We start from the raw sequence: 15536 nt of genomic DNA, 5'->3' as shown, positions 1-15536 counted from the left end.
CTACTGAGCCTTTCATTCTTGGGAATCCCTTACATAGTTTCCTTCTTTTCCTTATTTCCACTTTAAAAATGTGTTGCATTTTGAAGAGGGAGGATTAGTCGGGCATTTTTAAGAGAAAAAATAAATAAATGTAATAACAAAAGCCTTTCTTCATATTTACTTCTGGTGAAAAACAAACAAACAAACAAACAAACCCAAAAACCTAGTAACCAGAAACAACAATCGCGCATTAACTCTGATTTATTTCTGTGAGTCTTGAATAGTTATTGGAACAAAGCAGCGTGCCTTTTTGCTGGTTTTTCAGTTCTGCTGGATAATGTCTCTTCTGTCTTCTGGAAGGTTGTCAACTATCATTAAGGGTCTCTCAGAGATGTTTCATTGTTCGTTCCATGTCTTTTATTTCCTTAGTAAAAGTCTGGCTGCCTATGAAATGACTATGATGCTTCTTTTCTTCTGCCTGGCATAAAGAAAGAGCTATAGCTTTGTATAGTAAGAGATGGCAAAAGAAAACTCGTGATTGAAATACAATTGAATTTTAACCACAGCATCTAAAGCCCCTGTATGGTGAAGCCAGCAGAATAAAAACTGGTTTATTTTGTTACCTTACCAGGATATGGACAGGCAAAGATTGTACATAATTCCTTGGTGGGATACTACTGTCTGGCATTAAAAAAAAATCTAACAGACTCCTGTTAGATTTTATTCTCACTGAATTCTCTGTAAAAAGCATGAGAGGCTAAGTAGAGAAGGACTAGTTACCAATTCTTTTTGTATTCTGTGAGTCCCTCACCCCTAGAAAGTGCTACTCTTGCCAGACATAGTCTATTGCTTTGAATTCCAGTCTCGATCTGCTAAAAATTATACTGTATTTAAGAAAAATCATTCATTCTGTTGCACTCACAATTTCTTTGTATGATCAAGAAAGTGACATTTTCTCTCCACAGCTGACATCATAGTGCATATAGTATTGACCATTAGTAATGTGTCCTATGACAATCGCACTAGGGACCATACCATTGTCCTGCTTGAATGAGGCTGGGGTCATTTGTTAGAGCAAGGAAAAGCCCCATTTAAGACAAATATTGAGTGTATAAAGTAAATAGAACTGAGAAAATCACAGAGAGAGTGAGAGAGAGAGAAATCTCATTAAATGATTGAGCTGTACTCCTATCTAAATACATTTGGGTTTTTATCTGAAAGAATCAAAACCAGGATCTCAGTGATATCTGCCCTCCTATGTTCATTGTAGCACTATTCACAATAGCCAAGGTGGGAAAGAACTTAAGTAGGCATCAGCAAGAATTTTTTTTTTTAACCAACTTACTCAATGCTTTCTGAACCAAGGCCCTGTGCTTTTATTGTCCCACAGACAATACAATACATACAGTGGAATATTATCCAGCTTTATAAAAAAAGGAAATTCTGCAATATGCAACAACATGAATGAAATTCAAGGACATTATGCTCAGTGAATTTAGCAAGTCACAGAAAGATAACTATTTCATAATTCTACTAATATGAGCTATTTAAAGTAGTCAAATTAATAGAATCAAATCACGGAATGGCAGTTGCCAGATGTTGGTGGAAGGGAAAATGTAGTGTTAACTAATCAGTGGATGTTAAGTTCTAGAAGTCTGCTAGAGAACATTGTACCTCGAGTCAACAATACTGCATCATACACTTAACAATTCGGTTAAGAAGGTATATTTCATATTCAGTGTTCTTATCAACATTGGGGGGGTGGGAACCAGCAGTTAGCGTAATGGCTATGTCGCTGGACTCCCACGTAGTCAACCGCGGTTCACGTCCCGGACTCGGTGGCTTAAAACTCACGCCGGGCGCGTGTGCGTGCGTGCCCAAGATCCCAAGAGGAGAATGGAGGAGAAGGGATTGCGGCGTGACCATCCCCCCTGGGGGGTGATTTCTCGCTTTCTGTCTCTATGTCTCTCTCTGTCTGTCTGGCGAGCGCACGCGCCCTACAGTGAAAATCTCTCAAAAAAAAAAAAAAACATTGGGGGGGTAATAAGGCAGAGCCACAGCAGTAAAAGTCTTTGATTGACTGAAAGGAAAAGATGATGATCCATCTGCAATCTTTGATAAAGGTACTAAAGGAAAGGATGGATGTCCCACAGGCAAGTCATCCTGGGGCTAGGTTCCAGCTCGGGACTGTCAAGAATATGCTCTCAGGTGGTGGCAATTTCCTATGTAACTGAAGGCACGACTGCAAGTGATCTCCTGATTTTCATGTCCAGATTCCAAGTGTTACATTAAATCTTTCTACATAAGATTCCTAGAAATGTTTCCTTGAATTTTATTAAACCTTGACTGATAACTTACTTGATATCTGGTGTAACTACTATTACAAGCATCTGAAATATTTGCCATTTACTTAGTAGTTGGATGGTAAGCAGTAAAAAAGCCAATAAGAAAGGCTAAAAAGATAATGGCCCATATTATGCAAGATATTTAAAAATACTATCATCTATATCTTGGAAGGTAGACTTTGCACCTTTTCAACTTGTAGTTCTAAGACAACAGGTTAAAACACAGAACTGTAGTAGTCTACACTTGGATTCATTAGTCAGACTGGCAAATATTGTGATAAAAGGATGAGCCCAGGAAATAATGATCTGGTTTACAAGCAGAGATGAAAGGATAGAGGGCATTCAGAGATTCAAGGCCTTAAAATTTTAAGCATACTATTTCTAGAGATTTTAAGTAAGGCTTTCAATAACTAGGATTCAGCAAACCTCAGCTGAATCCAGTGACTCAAAGAAAAGATCAGATGAAGGATGTTATTGTATCTCATTGTTTCATATAATCTCTGGTTAATTGACCATTACATTGAGAACTGTATTTAGAGAGAATTTCTTTCTTTTTCTTTCTTGCTTGCATTTTTTTAGAAGAGAATTTTGATGATAGTTACTAGAATATGGAATTGGTTGTAGACAAATGGATTAAAGGCCTAGTAACTTATTTAGATAATTATATTGTTGAAGAACTCATGAGTTTATAATAATAAGGCCCTTGTTCAACATTTAAAATGACCACTGGGCTTCCAGCTTCACACAAACATGAGATAGACTTCAAAGGCTCCAAATAGCCCCCAGGTCGAGCACATTTTTCACTCTGACTTTAAATGTAACCAAAGAGGATTAAAAAAATAAGGATGAGACTCCCAGAATATGAGACAAGAGCCTCCCAAATCAATGGATCAGAATGTTCCTTATAGAAAGCAGAATAAGGACCTATTCAAAGATCCTCCTTAGTCCCCTGGTTAGTGAGGAGTAGAGACTCATAAATCCTACCAGGGGGATATAAGCAGTGACTGATCATGCTCATATTATATTCTCTTGGTTGGCTATATTCTGTCTTTACTCCAATATTTTACCCTGGGAGAATATGTCCTGTACCAAAACCTTCCATTGTTAACTAAGAGAGGTGCTTCTAGAACATATGGAGGTTATTACTTACGGGTTGATATTCTGAAGTCTAAGCTGGATGCAATAACTAAATTGATTGTCTCCTTTTAGGACAGAGATAAAGGTAAGAAATGCAATGATATGAAAATGTCTGGGAGTTTTCTGTATGAGCACACCATGGCAAAAACAACATGAATTGTGTACCGTGAACATACTTCCTCTACACAGGCAATGAGACAAACTGCACTTCCAGGTTTTCTTGTACATAATAAGGTGGCTTCAGGGTTGAGTTATAGTGACGGAATGAGCTTCGAAGATGAGTAGGCCAAGAGATTCTCTAGCTTTTCGTATGTAACCTGTCATGAAGAATATTGACAGCAGTGGTGTCATAAGAGGGGAGGAGTTGGGTCATAGTGTTACTGTTAGGATCCAAGATAAATCTTTATTGTGTTATGTCATTGAGCTTGGCCTATCTTGAATTATGTACTATCCAATTGAAGCTAAATACTTTCTATTTGGGCATACCTGGTTACATCATCCTGTCCTTGACAATATATTCCATTTGAGCTAAAGATTTACCACTTTGGGTACATCTAACTTCTCCTTTGTCCTACCTGAATCACAATTATAATACTTGCATATATTCAGTTGAGTAGTGCCATTTAATTTTCCCATTATTTTAAAGAAAATATTGGAATAAAAATTAGTAGAATATCTTGATGAGTTCTGAAAACACTGTAGAGCCCAATGGCAACCTTGTTACACGTGAATTGTTGGCTGGCAGGAAAAGCTAAGTAAATGCTTACTAGCCCTCAGACATGTCAAAACCAATTCAACTTATGAAAGGTAGTAAATAATATTACTGTGTAAAGTCTTCAAAACAATGACTACATCTAATATGAGCTGTATTTGGACTATACTGCATAGAATACAGTTCCTCTAAAATATTTTATGACTTTCTAGAAGACTTGGCTTAAAAAACTTCTCTAGGCATCATTATATATAGAAATGCAAATTGTATAGATCATTGCAGAAACCGAACATGTTCAATATCTATGCTATGCAGTTTGATAGCCACTAACCACACATGCAACTACTAAATAATTGAAATGCAGTTAGGGGAACAGAGGAATTATTTTTAAATTTATATCTATTTTTTTCTTAGCTCAAATAAAAATAATTTTATGTGGTGAATAGCTACTATTTTGGAGAGCAAAAGTATTGAGCTTACCTGCCCATTTGAGTCAAGTTTTTGTGCTTGGGTTGCTCTGAGGCCTGGCAGTCAGGGGAGGTGGAGTCCACATGGTCAACTATGGTTCAAATCCTGGCCCTGGAGGCTCGAAGAACATGCCAGGTGCAAGTACATGCATGCTCCAGATCCCAAGAGATGAAAGAGAATGGATTCTGATGTGACCAAATCCACTGTGTGTGTGTGAGTGCTTTCTCCTTCTCATTTTCTCTGTCTCTGTCTCTTTCTGGCAAGTGCATGTGCCCTCTGACAATTAAAAAAATATTTTGGGCTCAAAGTGAGGGAAACCAGATAAAATACCTGTAATATCTTATCGAGGTTTATTTCTTTCTAGATGTGTACACATTATGCAGTCAGATTTTACAATCGCTTTACAAATACTTTTAAGAATTAAGACAAGAAAACACAAGTGAAGATCTTAAAAATGAAATAGAAGTTGTTAGATTAACACATAATGTATCTCCCATACTTTCTGCTTACAGAAAAACAAAAGATATTATCTTATATTTTGAAAATTTAATAACCAAGGCCAGTGAGTAGCACAGTGGTAATGTAATGTTCTGTGGTGTTGGACCCTCATGGAAGGTCCCTGGTTCACATCTTGGGTCCTCCCTCTGCATGCCAGACACACGAGTGCGTGACTGTGATGTGGCTGGCTGAGGCTGCAAGTGGATTGCCGTGTAGAGGCCATGTTGGGAGTGCCTGTCTCTGTATCTCTGTTTCTCTCTCTCTCACTGAAGAAATAAGTAAAAAATTTAATAAACTAGTAACTACTGAATACTAATTTAGAATGCTGGGAATAACCCTCAGTTGGGGTTGGGCTATAATAGGATCAAGGTAAATACAGTCAAATTATCTGGTTATTGACTAACCAATTCATTTTGTGGAGAGGAATTCTTTTTCCTTTAAAAAGGATCTGAATAGCTGATCCCTCATGAGGATGGCAACATTAAGTATTGCAGGAACTCTGACTATTAAAAAGTTGCTGGTCATATTGATTTACACCCTCCTTCATCTTCTTTCCCCCCAAGGAGGGCCATTTGAAATATGTTAGAATCCACCAGTAAGAAGAGTATAGTGAGTGGTTACTGCTATCACTCAATTATTTTATGTGCACCTGAGACCTCATCTGGATTGTAAGGGGCAAAGTGGCAACCAGTTCCCTGAGTTTTTTTTTTTTTTTTTTTTTCTTCCCCTGATGTTTTTTTATAAGCTATGAAAAGAGGCAAGAGCACACATATTCTTGAAGAATACAGGGAAATGTCACATAACGAAAGGGTAGGGGCAGAATCAGTATTATTATACTTCTACTGAGAATTTAACATTTTCCTCTAAGTGATTTTTCTTGCCCATGAACAGGAGTCCAGCAGATGGAAAACCAGGAAAAACCATTTCCTTTCCCCACAATTCTTTTCCCTCCTGCCTGAAAATCTCTAAAAGGTTTTTAAGCTAATGGGAAAAGCAGATTTGCCTTCTGCTCTGGGTGGGTCTTTCTGTGTGGTGTGTGCCTTCCCTGCTCTCTCACTTACCCTAATTACTCAGGAGTGTTTGCCTATTTCTTCCTCTCCAGGAATCTTCTTTGTCTTTGCACAAAGATGGCTTCTTCCCAAACTTGAAAATCCACTGAAAGAGCATTCTTTTGGTAAAATATACTCCCTGGAGACTTTAGGTATTCCACTGAGATATGTGTACATTTACTTTGGGAAAATAAAATTAAATTTAAATTTAGGATTTTAAGAAAACACCTCATAAGAGGTTAAAGTAAAACTTAAATATTCTAGAGGAGCTCTGAATCACAAAATTAAAACATCAAGCTCATTTGTTTCTGACCTCCTTTTACAGGTGGTGAAAATGAAACCCAGAATGGCTAACTATTCAAGGCCAAACATGTCAAAGTGATGCTTGCAAAATCTGTTTCCTGAAACAGGCACCACATTCCTTATTTTCAGCCTTTGTATAGAAACTGAGGACTATTCTTGCTGAGTCTATTTTATTGCATCTCTATTTGGACTAAGCATGATCAATGTGGTCCCATCTCTGAGTGTCTTAGGACAGTTGCTTCTCAAGGAATCAATAGTATTATTGATAGCATGGGAAATTTTGTGAAAGATCATTTTCACACTGTCATGGTAGAAGGCTTTCTTGGACACTTATTTTCTATCAAAGTTCTCTGTACAGATTGATGAAGATATGTTCATTACTAGCATCTCTGGTCCCTTTGATTGAATTTTGTTTTTCCATTAAGCACTAATAATGCAATTAAAAACAATCAAACAAAACAAATCATGGGCACTAGACCTTATGTTTATTTATTTACTTATGTATTACTGACAAACCAAGGGTCTACCTTACCATTCATTTAGACAGATGACTTGCCTGTAGCAAGTCTATCTACTGACATTTTACTTTATTGCTTTCAGAGCAACAGGATATGATAGCAGAGTATTTTCTGAATTTCTCTGGTTTGAAGAATTTCCAAATAGCCAAATCTAAATAGATTATTGTATATTGCTGTACCTCAAGAGGTTTTGTTTTCTTTCTTTCCTTTATTTTCTTTCTTTGCTTATTTGTTGTTGTTCTGTTTTGTTTTGGTAGAGGTTATGAACACTAACCAGTGACATAAAAAGAGAAAGAGAGAGAGGACAGAGCACCCCCCATGGGGAATGTTCACACGCAATCTCTTCTCCATCTCATCCTCCTTTCAGGATTTTGTACATGCACACACACACACCAGCCTGGTCTGGTACTGAGACTGTGTCGTTAGTAAAGTGGGATTTGGTTGCCTTAACCATTGGGCTATGGGGCAGACCCTTAGTTTTATTTTCATGTGGTATAACCCTAAGAGTATTTGGAGCAAGGAATGGAAATGGTGAAAGTATTATATTAACAAGGCAACATAAGAAAGGCAATCAAATGGCCGTATTCATGAAAATTGTCTAAGAAGAAAAGTTTATAGAATTTATTTAAATACTCAAATAGTAGAGCTGGAAGCTAGATGGTTGAGCTGTGTTCCAAGCTGCAAAATTGTCACATACATTTTCTTACGGCATTATAGAATGGGTCTGGCAGACAATCTAAGGACTTCAGTGTGTGCCAATAGCCCAGATACCCGCAGAGCTACACCTCAAAGTGCCAAGATAAAATCCATTCATCCAGCAATGGCTGTATCTGTTTGCAAATTAATTTACTTGAATAAATTCCCATTCCCCAGAAAACAAATTCAGAGAGGACACATACCCTGCTGATAATCCAAGTAAAGAGTGTTTTACAGATGGGAGATTAATACGGCCAAATGTTTGATGGCACTTTCTTACTTTCTTCCAAAAAAAAAAAAGTAAAAGTGTTCTTCCTCCTAATAAAAAGCAGCTGTGAAAAAGAGAAAAAGACAAGCTAAGGAAGCTAACAGCAGACAAGCATTCTAGTACAGGAAACAGCATTTTAGAAACAGAATGATGTGTATACACACGTACCCCAAATCATACCTCCTAATTTGGAGTGTGTGTATATATGTCATGATGGAAGTATGGAAGTGAATAATTAAAATAGGAATTAAGAGTAAATGAGATTCTTCCTCACCGCCTTCTGATTTAAAAGACATAGGTATTTTTATCTAATAGAAGTATATTTGAGTTAATAAGCTCTCTTTTCTTCTCTCCATAAGTGTATCTATTTTCACCTTTGAATCAATCATTGCTTAAAGCTCATTACTGTAATGTGATTCATTTTCTCCTAATTCCTAACTCAGATCACTCTATTGAGAAGCAAATGTTTGGGGAATTGAGGAGACTGAAGGGACAGCTGGCCTTGGAGCTCAGGGAACTGTAAGAATCCACAGACCAGAGCAGGCAAGATACACACATAGGACACCAGGAAGGCCAGAAGCAAGAGAGGAGCACAGGACATGAGATGTGAGGAGGACATCAAAGAAACTGCATGTGTTTGGGAAAGTGGCATGAATGTTTTTCCTGAATGTCATTCGTGCTTCACTTTTAGAAATTGCTTATACTCAATCAAATAGATAAGGCTGACAGCTATATGAAAAATCTAAATTCATAAATGCAAAAGATAGAAACAAAGTATTATGTAGTAAATGGTATATTCTTTTTTAGAAAAGAGATACATCTAAACTAATTGATGGCAAAGCTAGTGTGAACAAATGATAGTTCACATGATACATGCAAATTTTATTTTTACAGTAAGTCTTAATAACTGATGTTCATTGCTTTTGGGCAGACAGTAACTAGAAGTAGGTTTATAATTAGTATTTCCATTGCCTATTGTGGGTAAATCCACCCTTCTGGAATCAGGTCTTATAACATGACCTGCTCCTGGTAATGTTCCTCACCTTCCATGTTCTCCCAGCACCAGTATTTGTCTGGGGACAATATGGACTTATTGCATTACAGTTGATTTACATTTAATGATTTCCAGCCCCTTGAGGTCATTGCTTACCCCTAATGCCCACATGACTTTGGGTAACAGCTTCCCTGATGCCATCTCCTATATAACTCCATCTTCAGAACCCCTTTCACAATCACCCTCTGAAGAGTCTCCAATATCCTCAAATTCTGCTGGGATTTTTTCTCTTATCTTCCTCTTTTAATGGAAACTTGGCTCTTCTCTGATGCTTTCCTTTGCAGTCCTCTCAAGGGGCACCTGTTTTCTCAAATGTCATATACCACTCTATTTGAAAGTGTATTCTTTGATTATCATTGGTGTTCCCAGACTGTGTGGACCAAAAAAACTCAGATTTCATACTTACATATTACCCTCTTTGATGCACCTACTCACACCTCCAATTCTGTGACCTTGTGTCCTCTAAGCAATCCTTCCCTACCTCGTATCTTCACCTCCTTCTTTACCAGGCTTAAATTCTATGCTCAATCATTAAAGTCATTCCTTTGCATACACTTTCCCATCTCTCTCGTCCTGCTCCTCACCTTGTTGTATTTTTTGGCTAGTCACTTTGGCTAACCCTGATTCTCCATATTGAATAATTTTCATGGGACTATCGCATGCTGTTATGATCCAATCTTAAAAAAAAAAAAAAAAAATCCCTTGACTTCACTTTCCTCTTCTGCTACTAACCCCCTATTTTTCCTTTTTTAATGCCAAATATCCTTGAATAGGATTTCTATACTTGCTGATTCCATGTCTTTTCTTCTCCCTTGAAGCTATCCCAATCAACCATAACCTACCACTTCACTGAAACCACTCTTATCAAGGGTTGACTCTTGAAGATCAGTGCTGAATGTTCTTCACTTTCCTAAATCTAGTGGCTGATTCTCAGTCTCTGTCTGACTTGACCTCTCCAAAGCACTTCACACAGAGTATTATTCTCTTCTTGAAACAGTCCTTTTACATGGTTTTCAAGAAATCATTTTGTTATTTTCTTTGGCTGCCCTTTCTATTTCTCTTATTTTTTTCTGTTTTCTTCTTGTTTTTTTGATTCCTAATAATGAGTCCTTCTATGTTTAGTCTCTGGACATCTTTTTTTTCCTAATCTTTTCTCACAAAAATCCCATGTCTGAGATACCACCTTTATAAAAGGCATCTTGAATTTAATCTGTCTAATCTGACCCTTGGTATTTCATCTCCCTTGTCCCTAACCTATTCTTTTCACAGCCTATTAATGACTACCTGATTTTCCTACTTACTCGGGACAAAAATCTTGACACTACCTGAACCTTCTCTCTTTTTTTTTCCTCTACTACTCATTATTGAATCCATAGCAAATTCTAAAGGCCCTATCTTTAAAGTATACCCAGTGAGCACTACTCACCAGTGCACCATGCTACTCTTCTTGACAACATTATCACTCACCCTGATGCTGGCCATAGCTTCCTCATTGGGTCCTCTGTCCTTCTGCAGAGCAGGCAAAGTAGTTCTATGGAAGTGTAGAGCAGAACACGTGCCTCCCTTGCTGGGATCCTCTCAACAGGATGCATGTCAAGGTAACTGTGGCCTCAGCACATGGTCTGGTTCTGCTTTATAGCTCTCTGCCCTCCTCTCCCCCAACACATTTATTTCTCCCTGCTTAGGCTCCTCGTTTCTCCTTTGTGTTGGCCAAGAACCTAGACATGGCACAAAATAAGCAGTTTTTAATTTATAAATGTATCAGTTGAGTCAATTGGATAAAGCTGGAGAAATGTTGCTTATCAAGCATCTGCCACAAAGAAATCAGTTGGATCTGAATTCAGTAACTGCCTGACTCCCCAAACCGGTGTGCTTCCCATTCTGGAAGAAATGCTGCTTCTATTAGTGAATTTTTAAGTTATTCTGAAGGATGGCCCTGAGTTGGTCACTTTATACTACCACTTTTGCGTAGTTTACATAACTACCCAAAGTCGTTTTTTTAATACTAGGATTCTTAAAACATTCTTCCCTAAATTTACATATTAAACCATGAAAAGCCTGAAATGTCAGCTGCTTTTTTTCTTGAAAACAAGTGTTGACCATTTTGGCACTTTAAGCATTTTGCCTATTTTATTTTTATCCTTTTATTTATGTATTTATTTTGGAATTTATTTTGGAGAGTTTTTTTTTGTGGTTTTTTTTTTTTTTTTTTTTTTTTTTTTTTTTTTTTTTTTAGGGTGGGGGTGCTCCCCAGAATTTTTAGGGTGTGTGCGCTCGCCAGAAAGTTAGAGAGAGACAGAGAGTCAGAAAGTGAGAAATCACCCCCAGGGGAATGGCCATGCCGCAATCCCTTCTCCCCCATTCTCCTCTCAGGATCTTGGGCACGCATGCACACACGCCTGGCGTGATTTTTATTCTTCATAAGTTAGCCTTATGTACTGTCTCTTATGTACTACAAATTTAGCCAGCAATGATCTTGGTTATATTAACTTTTTTTTTCCCTTAGAAAAGAATATAGGTTTTTCTACCATTATTGAACCTCTTATAGATTTTGGCTCAAAGAAAACTTTTGAACTTAGAAAAAGTTTTGAATTCATGAATCCTGAAATAAATGTATGACTCTTGGATACCTCGTTCTAGAGATGGAGAAAGCAACGTGTCTTCCTGTGGAGCGCCCCCGCCCATCGCCCTCAGCGCCTATTTCAAAATGGCGCTCAACGGAAGCCCGCTGAGCGCTCAAAGCAGTAAACAACTTTAGGAAGTAGGGCAGTGGGGAGGTGGAGAGCACGGGAACACCGCATGCAACCTATCCTCTTTCGAGGACTGGCTTCCGTGCTCGTGACCAACGTGCCAATTGGTCAGGGGCCCTTTAAAAGGCCCTGGGGCGGGGAAGAGAGGAGTAAGAAGACTGTCCAGAGCCTGGGGTAAATAAAGTGCTGTAGAGAAGACCGTCTCCGGGTCGTTTGCAAAGTGACATCTTCCTAGCCCAGATGAACACATTAAGCACAGTTTCAGTAAATAAGTAAACACTGATTCTTCCAACTACTGCCAGCTCAGAAAAGGTGAATCAGAGGATTGCTATCTAGCATTTGTATTTAGAAATGTTCTCTACAATTAGAAGCTAAAGGACCATGCATAGTTAAACAGGTGACGGCTCAGCAAATGGCCACATACTGTCCAATATGAGCATGCCTTTCAAAGAGAAGATATACTGTCTTTCGAATCTAATTTTCTTTTCTTCTCTTCTGCACTGACTTCCCAATAATGCAGCCTCTTCAGAGATGCTGCATCAGATTCCTGGCTGTGCTGTGACTCTCGGCACAACAGGAGCCACTTTTCTCTCCCAGCTGCTAATTTTGCTGAGAGACCTGGTGTGAAAAGCGGTCCTCGGTGCCAGGGCCCCTGCTGCTGAAGGACCCAGCCTCAGAGATGAACAACCCGCTACTGTGCTCTCCTGTAGTGTTTGTTGGGTCATGTGGCGTCCTTCTTTACAGAAGACTCTGTTGTCTTTTCAAACAATACATGAACATGCTCAGGGGCCAATAAGGAAATTTGTTTGTGGGGAAACAGGTTATTATTTTAAGTGGTATTTTTAAGAGAGATAATTGGCCTTTTCCTGGTCTTTCTTGGGGAACTGCATTTCCATTTCTCCCGCAGACTAATTCAAGAGAAATGAACTTGTAAGTTTAGTGTAGCTCATACCCTTTGGGAGCTTCCTGGCTTTTAAAATGTCTGTTCTATGAGAATCACAGATTCAGAGTTGGGGGGGCATACCAGTGAAAATGATGGCAGGGGGTGACTGAGCATGAGGTGTAAATGCAGTTTCCTAAACCTCTCAGTGACTTCTGGGACACTCTGCAGACTTCATTCTGAAGATCATTTGGAATTATGTGCGAAGCTTACTCCCTCCTCACGGTTTGGGCAGAGGCAAACAGGTGGGATGAGCAGCTTTATTTTTCATTAATATCTCTAATTGGTTTGGACAATCAAGTTAACTGCTTGACTTGAAATCTTGTAAACACAGCCTGTATATCCTCCAGGTATTTAGACTGTTTGACTGGCATTGACCTTAGAGGCCCATAGGAAAGTAAAAGAAATAGAAAACTAGAAAGATAAGGTTGATATCAAAGGGAAATTCAATTTTATAAACTAAAATTAAAAAAATAATTACTTGTGAAAAAAATAATTACTTGTGAAGAAAATATTTTGAGGGGAAGCTATTATTTCTCTATCTTATGGTTAAATTCTTAGTATTATGAGTCATTCTTTAATCCAGTGATCTCAAGGTGAGGGGCATCAGAACCACCTACAGGTAGGAGGCTGGTCATTACAAAGCCCACAGGGCCCTCTCTTAGGAGTGCTGCTGCAGCAGATCTGGATCTAGCCTGGGAATGTGCATGTCCAACAGGTTCTGGGAGATACTGTGCTGCTGGTTCTAGAACCACACTTTGAGAACCACGAATTTAATCCATTGAGTAAGCTTTCTCCCTCCTGGGATGTGCATCAAAAATTGCTTGAAGGATGATACATTTAACTCTTTCCTGTCAAACAAACCGTAGGCATATATTATATCCTAATCACAACTTGTATCGATAGTTAATTAAAAACTAATTTATGTCAGAGGACATTTTAGAGACAGGAAGTGGGATAGGGCATGAACTAAGCCAGTGCTTCTCAGACTTGAATGGTGTATGTATTTCTTTATGTTATTTGTTTAAATATGCTAATTTATAGTGTAAAAATCTGGGTGAAAACTTTTTATGGTGATGGGGTACATATCTATAATTGATAAATATTATAATATAAAAACATACAAATAAATAGATGAATAATATGAATTATATAAATATGTACAGATCTATATAAAAATGTAAAAATTATACTACTACAACATAATTTGAATTCAAATGGAATTCAGATGAAAGTATAAAAACAAATTCAAATTAACAACTTTAACTCAATGTGACTAATGTGCTATTTTGAGGAATTAAACCAACATTTGCATTATGAGTGTGGCAGGAGTTTTCTTCAGTATGTCACCCACTGAGAGCATGTGGGTAGAGTCATATTTTCCACTCCTTTTTAGCTAAGCTCCTGAGGAATGCTCATTCAGTCAGTGTTGCAGGCCATGATTTGGTCTTTTCTTGCTGTATTACATCATTTTCTTGTCAGCTCTGCTTGTTTCTGGTATTTGTTTTTGCTTTTTCCTAAGCTCTCAACTCTTAGACTGGTAGTATCTAGTGCCATTTTTTCCGTAGCTGTCTTTTGAGTACTTGCTTGTTTGTGAGCTACTTCTGTAAGTATGGAAGAAAGAGAAATCCAGACCAGGAATCTGCCCTTACATAGAGTCCAAGTACACGGTGGGTGAAGACTGCACAAGTGAAACAACAGGTAGGAGAAGTGGGCATGGCTAGATCATGTGGTGTTTCGTAAAGCAAAGTGAATCATTTAGATTTCCTTTAAAGGTAGTGGGAATCCTGGAAAGAATGGTCTGTAGAGAGGGAAGACTAGAGTGTAGGTGACCCTGAAACTGAAGTGATTCTTTATTTTACCATGGTCACCAGGTGATGTGATAAGTGCTCATTAACTTTTAAAATAATCCTCAAAATTCAGACATGTATAAATGTATCAGATATGTAGTGAGAAGATAAATTTGTCTCCATTTTTATATAGTAATAAAAAAATGTCATAGTGTCATAGAGTACTCTGAAGCCCCTCTATACACCCTCAGAATGTAGTATAACAGACTGCTTTAGAAAGATCTGTGTAGGCTTCGGAGTCAGACCTGGTTACAACACTGGGTCACTTCAGTGAGTTGCATAATCTTGCAGGCCATCTGTTTCCTGCAAAATGCGATTATTAATACTTCTGTCTTCAGGTGTTGTTGAGTAAGGAAATGTGATACAAAGAGTCATTACACTGAGCATTGGGATACCCACTTTACATATATTTACATGCATTTTAAAAAGGCATCAAGAGGAAAATGTAACACAAAATGAGAGCAGGTTAAACACTCCACGATTCAAGAAGACCAGGGTGGTTGTAATTATAGGTGAGAAAAGAGAACCAGGGAATTGAGACTAGGTCAGAATGAAGGTACCTCTTTATCAGTCTCGGTTTTCTTCTACTTGAGCTTTTCTGAGCATACTATTATATAGAAAACCCTCACTAAGGGGAAATATAGTCTTTTCTAAGTCTTTGAGAAGAATCAGATCACTTCTCTGTGTTTAGTCTTGCTTTGCGGATAAGGTAATTTTTCATTCTGTAGGCTAATCCCCTGTTATAATTTCCACATTGAACTTTAGGTCAACACCAGACTTTCATCCTTGGTGAACCACGGAACTGCCACTTTGTGGCATTATCATGACAGTAGTTTCATAACCATTTGTTAATATCTGTGCAGCCGACTTCCACTTGCTTTTAAATTATGCAACAATTCTAATGAATGTGATGGCATTCTCTGAAGAATGCATGAAAGAGACTTCTCCTGATAATCCTATGAGATGGAA

At 38.1% G+C, this 15536-nt stretch overlaps 1 long non-coding RNA gene across 2 annotated transcripts; it reads right to left on the bottom strand.

The window, feature by feature from the left end:
* Nucleotides 1-228: 228 nt before the first annotated feature.
* LOC102497457 (uncharacterized) lies at nt 229-11694 on the bottom strand. Of its 2 annotated transcripts, XR_335779.1 has the most exons (4): nt 11658-11694; nt 10495-10745; nt 7909-8037; nt 229-457 (listed from the first exon to the last, which is right to left on the bottom strand). It is a non-coding gene; the product is annotated as an uncharacterized LOC102497457 (long non-coding RNA). The 2 variants fall into 2 exon arrangements; XR_335780.1 differs by lacking the exon at nt 7909-8037.
* Nucleotides 11695-15536: the final 3842 nt, after the last annotated feature.

The sequence above is a fragment of the Tupaia chinensis genome, unplaced genomic scaffold (assembly GCF_000334495.1).
Source record: "Tupaia chinensis unplaced genomic scaffold, TupChi_1.0 Scaffold000532_1, whole genome shotgun sequence".
Taxonomy (NCBI): domain Eukaryota; kingdom Metazoa; phylum Chordata; class Mammalia; order Scandentia; family Tupaiidae; genus Tupaia; species Tupaia belangeri.
The sequence above is the reverse complement of the archived record's forward strand: the minus strand, read 5'-3'. Positions and strand labels throughout refer to the sequence as shown.